Below are 7,740 nucleotides of genomic sequence, written 5' to 3'. Positions count from 1 at the left end.
CCCCAGTATGCAAAGGACCTCAAGCTGCTGGGATGTCTGTGTTTGTCCCCTGGGAGTGACATCTTGGATGTGGACACTTTTGCTGCTGGGTGCTAGTAACAGTGCCTCTCTCAGACTACATTCATTCCTTTACCAGCTGTACATGTAGTACGCACGTGGATTTGCCTTTGTGGCTACGCACCTCTGGTGGCATAATCACAGACAAAAGCCAGCCAGCTGCTCACTCCTTCCCAGACTCCGGGGGTCGGATACAGAGAGCTGAAAACAGGATGGGTCATGACTTTGAAAAACACAGCTTAGCAAAAACTCCTACGGGCAAACCAGGCTTACCTTGGCAGGGGAGTCGGGGCATAGAGGGTGTGGAAATCGTTGCAGATTAAAACAGATTCATGTAGTGAGAAACAGAAACACCAACATAAAACACCGTCTTTCCTCACCCCTGTCCAAAGGTCTGTTTTACACATTCACGCCACATTCCTTTCCCTGACTTGTACTCCCACCTTGTGCAGCCCTAGCCTTATTGCTACCTGAGAGCCCAGGGCTGCCCCTGACACCATGCAGCTTGCCATAGCCCGAGAAACCCCTTTTCTCTGTGCCTGGAGCCATTCCTGTCCTGCCCAACACTGCTGGCCAGAGCATGCAGCAGGCAGGCAGAGGAGGGAAAAGCAAAAGGCAGACAGAGAGGGCCAGCACGGGGATGCAGATGTGAGCACGCTAAAGTGTCCTTTCCACTGCCCTTTCCTTCTTTATTCCTGCTGAGAATCTCTCTGAGGTTCTTTCTCCCTTGCAGTGCTTTCCCCAGCCTCGGTGGCATGGCTACAGGGAATCGACCATGTGCCAGCAATGTGGGTTTCTCTCCTCTTTCTGTAGGCTCTTCCTGCATGTGCTTCTCAGAGTTTACTTTTTCCTTTAGCTGCTAAACCACGCAGGCAGGCTACCAGAAGCTCAACCTCTGCCGCTGCTCTAGTAGGGGCAGCTGGGCATGCAACTGAATGAAGACCTCTGGGAAGCCTCACCTTAAATGCCTACCTTGTCAATGGAAGCAGAGTTTACCATTCAACCAGGACAAGACCAAGAAGGAAAGGGCTTTAACTGTCTACCTGAGCACCAGGCACACTGTGGAGCTGGAAGCCACTGCAGAAACCTGGTCATTTGGTAGCAGCCCAAAAAGCAGCTGTTCACCGTAGCTGGCAGGATTCGAACCTGCGCGGGGAAACCCCAATGGATTTCTAGTCCATCGCCTTCACCACTCGGCCACAACTACCTGATGCAGATCTCTTTGCCCCGCTGATCACAGTGCCTGTGCAATGACACCTGGCTGCCGGGGAGTTTCAGGGCAATGCTCCACTTCCAGATTTGTAGCCGGGACTTTCACTGCACGTGTAATGAGTCAAAGACCTCTCTGTGTTATCTCAAGGCATCCTGGAGGCCCTGACTAACCCTGTTCAGGAGCCGGCACTGCAGGGACATCCTGGAACTGGGTGCAACACCGTCCCTGGCAGCTAAGAGCTGAGACAACTTCATGTCGCTTGCAGCTTATGGCCTATGGAACACTGGAGAAAAAGGAGCCTCTCAGAACTGGACTCTCTGTCTGAAGGGGACAAAGCTACTCAAACCTTTTCTAGTTCAACCGTTGCTTAAAGCAAAACAAGCTACAGTCCTTCCTCTGCTGACATTCAGAAAACAATCTGCATGGTGAGGCTGTCTGTGGGATTTGTGTTAGCGCAGTGTTTACAGGCTTCCCTGCACTTCAACCTACAAAAGGACCTCGAGTCCATCTCTCAGAGCAGCTGAGAGCAATTGTGATGACAAAGGCAGAAATGCCTTTGAGGAAGCAGAACTTTTGGAGGATTGAGGCTATGAGCTCTGGCAACGCTGGCTTGCCTGCATCCAGGACACTGTGTCCTCTGAAGTCCACAGCAGTGTGACTCATGTTAGCCTGCAATTCAGGGGTTTTTCCCAACTTCCACATCACAATGACTCCCAGCTGCTCTAGGAGACTGATCCGATGTCCCTTTGTAATTTGAAATGCATGGAACTGGCCACCCCATCCCTGACCCAGAACAATGGGCTGTGAGTTTCCGGCTCCCTTCCCCACACCTCTCCTCAAAAGCATGTCATCCAGGCATCTGGTGTCTGGGACTCCCTTGCTGAGCAAAACAGGTCAATTTGGGTGTGGGTTTCACTCAGGGAAGATCGCGGGCGTCTCTTTCATCACAAAACCAGGCCGCGGTAGAGCCTGATGAACTTAAGCAATGTGCTCGTGGCTATCACTCCTTCCCGCAGAGAATTTCCTCATAGTGCACAATGGTCCTTTCTTGCTGTTGAGGGTACAGAGGTGAGACTGTCCGGCCTGCAGTTCCCCAGGTCTTCCTTTTTTCCTTTTATATATCTGGGGGTGGGGGTGCGTATTTCCCATTTTCCAGCCACTGGGTATCTTACAACTTTGCTATTTGGACGGATAGCGGCTTAGCAACTTCCTCTGACAGTTCCTGCAGGACTCTCGGGTGCATCTCCTCAGTTCCCAAAGGACTGGTGCACTTTCAAGTTCCTGACATGGTCTTGAACTTCCATCTTCTTCATGTTGGTCACAGCCAGGCCTCTCGTTTGGCTCACCTAAAGCGTGGGGCTACAACTTCTTTCACCTTCCTTTGCTGTTCTATGTACCTGAAGAATGCCTTCTAGTTGTTTTTCATGGCCCCAGACAACTTCAGCGCCTGCAATGCTTTGGTTTTCCTGATGCCCTCCATAGACGCCCATGACTTTCCCTGTAGTCTGCCCAGGATGTGTATCCCTGCCTTCACTGCCTGTGCATCTTTGGTATGTTTTTAGTTTTGTTTAGTTTGGTTAGGTTTGGTTTGGTTCAGTTTGGCTAAGAGGCCTTGCCTTCCCCAAGCTAGCCTCCTGCTTCCCGTCGGACTTCTTGCATCTTAGGATTTCTAGAGGCTCCAGAAAAACATCTTTCAATATGTCCCAGGTCTCAGCATCCTTTCTCTCTGAGGCCGTTTTCCAAGGGATCGCACACGGTAGCGCCTTAAACAGCCAAGAGCTTGCCTTTCTACAGTGTAGGGTCCTGACTCTACTTTTTACCTACTCTATACCTCTCAAGGCTGAGAATTCTACCAAGAGATGACTGCTGCTGACCAGGCTACCTCCTGTCTTGACCGTTTTCGTAAGTTCTTCTGCACTAGAAAGGAGCAGGTTTAGCTGTGTCTCTCCTGTGGTCGAATTCTCCATCACTTCTACTAGGAAGTCATTCACGACAGACTCCAGTAGTTTCCTGGACTGCTTTTGGTTGGCTGTGTCACTTTGTCAGTAGACGTCTTGGTGGTTGAAGTACCTTGTCAGGATCAGGACCTAAGAAGAGGCGATGCTTCCTAAGGCTTTGCCACAGACAGTTTTTACTGCCCACAAGCTCAGGTAACAAAGGGAGATTGAAAATGACAGATAGCAGACCACTGTCAGGCAGCTCTTTCAAGTGACTTCTCCATAGTTACGCCCCTTGATGACTAAACCGTGCCCTAAGGCTTCTTCCAACCAGGGGCCTGGGCTCAAACTGGGAAGTGGGGAACCTGCTGGAAACAAGGAAATCAGCATTTAGGAGGGTGATCAAAGAGTTGCCGCATCCTTCCTGAAAGAGACACACACGCTCATTCACCTGTTTTGCTCTTTGATGAAACCGGCACCTGAAGCTATGAGCTGTGGTGTGCCTGACACACCTGAGAAAGGGCATCGTCTCCACTGAAGTCCACAGCAGCGGGGCTCATGTTAACCTGCAATTCAGGGGTTTTCCCAACTCTTCCACATCACAAATCGGTGTGGGTCTCACTCAGAGAAGATCGAGGGCATCTCTTTCATCACAAAACTAGGCCGTGGTAGAGCCTGATGAGCATACGCAAGGTGCTCATGGCCATCACTCCTTCCCGCAGAAAAGTTCCTTATGGTGCACAATCATAGAATCATAGAATCATAGAATAGTTAGCGTTGGAAAGGACCTTAAGATCATCTAGTTCCAACCCCCCTGCTGGGGGTAGGGACACCTTACGCTAAATCATATCACCCAAGGCCTCGTCCAACCTGGTCTTGAACACTGCCAGGGATGGAGCATGGTCCTTCCTTGCTGTTGAGATTTGCTGCATCCCTGCAGAGCTGAGTTTCACCTCACGTATGGGTTTGTGCAGTCTTGACCTTCTGATTGAACATACTCAGTGTCTCCTGTGTCCTACAATGACCTGTGGGGAGCATGTGTCTCCGATGTTATCCGTAGTGCCTGACAGGAAAGCACTTGAGGTGAGCTCATAACTGAATTTGACCATGACTGATAGCCACGCTCACCGCTAATAAGGCAAAGGACGGAAACACACTCTAAATATCCTTCTGCACATGCCTGAGACATCTGAGTTGATCGATCTTATGAAGGTGCGGCACAGATAAGTTGTTCTGATATTCAGTGACAGAAAGCGGGAGCACAGTATTTCAGATGAAAGAGGCAAGGGCTTCATCATCAGCGAGTCCTTGGCAAGCAGCAACTACTACGTGTTCAGATGCTTCATGAGCAAGGAATGTTGGTTTCCCCCAGAGCTCTGGAACACAGCATAAAAGCCTGCTCTGCTCCAGGCTCTGCATCTTCCTCTCTTGCTTCCCTTTCCTCTAAGAGCAAGGTAAGCCTGAGACTGCTCTCTCTCTCTCTGTGGGCTGAAGTGCTGTGCTGGTGGCTACTCAGGCTGATATTGGGCTGCCTCTGCTTGGCCCTGCAAGGGAAATAGTCAACCCCTGAGACCTCTGTCTTTTTCATGGAGGTGGCTGGGGGGAGCTGGGAAGAGGAGGGTTTTCCAAGCAGGAAGGATCAGTGGGGCTCAGATGCAGAGATGTCTGCCCACCAGAATTTGCATGTCCATCAGACTGTCTCTAACCAAATGGCCAAGTGCATGCAGTGCTCTCTTCAATGCAGCACTGTTTGCTCTGGAGATGGGCTGTGATCAGTCACTCCACAAGGGCTTTAACTCCAGTGTAATGGGACCTATTACAAAAAGGGCCAGCCTTCCAGTTCCATGCAACCCGCTGGGCCAGGGAGGGCGCTGGAAGTTGTAGAGTCGCTGCGTGTATTTAAAACAAGATCTGCCCACAGAGAGAGATGAAGAAGACAAGGACATGCTAATATTGAGGTTTGTGCTCCCTGCCTGCTCTGTGTTTCAGCTTTGCCTCGCTCACCGAGAGATGTCTTGCTTCAGACCATGTCCCCCACGCCCCTGCGGCACCTCTGGCCCAACGCCACTTGCAAGCAGTTGCAGTGAACCCTGCATCTCCCGCTGCGCTGACTCGACGGTGTTCATTGAGGCCTCCCCAGTGGTGGTGACCCTGCCGGGCCCCATCCTCACCTCTTTCCCGCAGAGCACAGCCGTGGGATCCTCTCTGTCAGCTGCTGTTGGGAGCTCCCTCAGCACTGGCGGGGTTCCCATCTCTTCTGGGGGCTCCCTTGGTCTCGGGGGCTCAGGCCTGTGTCTGCCTCCCCCCCGCTGCAGTCTGAACTGCTGAAGCTGGCGGATCATCCCCTTTGGAGCCGGAAGGAGGACGTGCACCCTGCATGAGCAGGAGCGTGGCCACGGCTTCCAGATGGGCTGCGTGTCCTCTTCCCACCTGGCAGGAGGGTCCTGTGCCCACTGCTCCTCACTGCTGGACGAGCCTCGCACTGCCTTCTCTGTCTCTGCTTTGCTCTGAGCCCCTAAGAGAAAGGGCTCCTTCTCTTCTGCTTTGCTGAACCTCCTACTGAGGTGGAGAGGGATCTGGAGTCAGGGACTGCTCTTGGTGGCCTGGGAATACCACCAGGTGAAGCAGAATGGGAAAAGGGAAGTTCTTTCTGTGGACCTTGTCCTTTGGAAACGGGCCCTTCTCTGTGCCTCCCCAAACCCTGCAGACGTCTTCCCTGGTCTCTCTTCTGTGCCCCTGCATTTGCTCCTTCTGATTAAAGACTATGTGCAGCATATCTGGAGTCTCGTGGTTGGTTGTTCTCCTCCTCCCTCACTTACCTGCTGTGCAAGGAGAGATCTGCTGTCTCTCATGACAGACAAGCATGGACTACTGCCATGTTTAGCTGGAGCTCCCTGAATTGATCGAGGATCAAAAATAAACAAGTTGACAAAGAGAAACAGAAAAGCCCCAGAGAAACTGAGCGAGGAAGAAGCAGTGGACAGAGTTGGATCTGTGGCTACTGCCAGAGGTATTGGTGGTCAAAGACGGGAAAAGGTTGCTCAGGGAGTAGAAGATTCTCCATCTTTGGAGATGTCTAACGTAGAACCAGACAAGGCCAGGAAAAACGTCCCCTGCTTGACCTGGACCTGGACTTTGTGATCTCCACCTCAGGTGTTGCGTGATTTGGTGAGAAACTGCTGGATGCCCCCATGCAGGAACAGCCAACAAGTGCAACAAGTGCACAGAGGGTGCAGGGGCCAATGATCCAGATCAGAGTGCGTGACACAACTGACCCAGCAGCAAAAGCAAGGCTGTCAAGGTGTAAGCATGCTGAGCAAGCCCTGAGGGAGCCAAAACCTTGCTCAAGGTCCCACTGAGATTTGAACTCAGATCGCTGGATTCAGAGTCCAGAGTGCTCACCATTACACCATGGGACCTCTGGGCGTATGCTCCATAGGTCTTTCCCCTGCAGCCACCCTGGCTGAGACATATGCTCCTGGCTCAGCCTGCCAGTCTTTCCATCTCCCTGGCCATCAGTCATCAAGGGCAGCATTCTTTCAGGGACACTGGGCACTTTTCACTCACAGAAGAGGAAGTGGCACAGCATTTTGTGCAAGCCTCGCATACCCTCTCTCAAAAGACACAGGCTGGTATCCCCGGAGAATCTTCCTGTTGCCTGATGAAAACTGCTGAAGACCTTTCCAGCTTAACATCCTCATCACTCATACCTCAAAGCGGACATTCACAGCCCAGTGATCGGTGGTTCAGTGCGTGCACTTGTGGGATCTGCTGGCGTCTTCCCCTTTCAACTCCGCATGCGGGACAGCCTCTCAATCTGCCACTCTAAGTCATGGCCTGTCCTGTTTCTCACCTTGTAGCTCCTACTAAGCAGCCTTTGCCCAGATATCCTTACTCTCAGTTGCACTCCGAGACAAGCTCCTGACCTTGACGAATGAGGCAATCATGACAGGGGACAGCGGACGTGCTTCAACTGCAAGACCAACTAGTAGGAGGACCCAAAGCAGTTTGTTATGGGTTGCACAAGCTGGGCTGCCTTCCTCTGCTGGGACAGTCTAGGCTGACTTCAAACCCTGTCCTTTCTTTCAGGGACACACTGTCCCCTTGCGCCCCAGACTGGCCTCTCCCTCATGGAGAACACTGGTTGCTCTCCTGAGATGGCTCCAGACTCAGGTGCATTTTGCTGTGATCCTGAGCAGAGGCACTTTCCTTCATGCCTTGGGACCAGCACATTGCCCACCAAAGAAGAGTTCGTGCACACAGTGGGAAGAAGCTCCCTGCTTGAGGAAGGAGCATGCACTGTGACTCCCTTAAATGCCTTTCAACCTGCAGGATTTAGAGAAGGGAAAGTGGAATCAGGGCTAGCCCCAGAGCTGGAGCAGGCAGCTCATTGCCTGAGCCCTAGTGGAACTTGAGTGAGATACCCAACGTGAAGAGGAATCCACTGATAAGCAGATAGACTCCACAACTCGTTAAAGTTGTAATGTAGGTATTCTTTATTCAGCGCTGAGGAGCATGGGGGATCGCTCCTCA

At 51.9% G+C, this 7,740-nt stretch overlaps 2 non-coding genes across 2 annotated transcripts; both read right to left on the bottom strand.

Annotated features, from left to right (window-relative positions):
• Positions 1-1,182: 1,182 nt before the first annotated feature.
• Positions 1,183-1,264, bottom strand: TRNAS-AGA (transfer RNA serine (anticodon AGA)). The gene has a single exon. It is a non-coding gene; the product is annotated as a tRNA-Ser (tRNA).
• A 5,290-nt stretch (positions 1,265-6,554) lies between these two features.
• TRNAQ-CUG (transfer RNA glutamine (anticodon CUG)) lies at positions 6,555-6,626 on the bottom strand. Its single transcript has one exon. It is a non-coding gene; the product is annotated as a tRNA-Gln (tRNA).
• Between the last annotated feature and the right edge of the window lie 1,114 nt (positions 6,627-7,740).

The sequence above is a fragment of the Pezoporus flaviventris genome, unplaced genomic scaffold (assembly GCF_033815535.1).
Source record: "Pezoporus flaviventris isolate CSIRO_AGI_PZ_B2104156 unplaced genomic scaffold, CSIRO_AGI_Pfla_v1 ptg000315l, whole genome shotgun sequence".
In the NCBI taxonomy this organism is placed as follows: domain Eukaryota; kingdom Metazoa; phylum Chordata; class Aves; order Psittaciformes; family Psittacidae; genus Pezoporus; species Pezoporus flaviventris.
The sequence above is the reverse complement of the archived record's forward strand: the minus strand, read 5'-3'. Positions and strand labels throughout refer to the sequence as shown.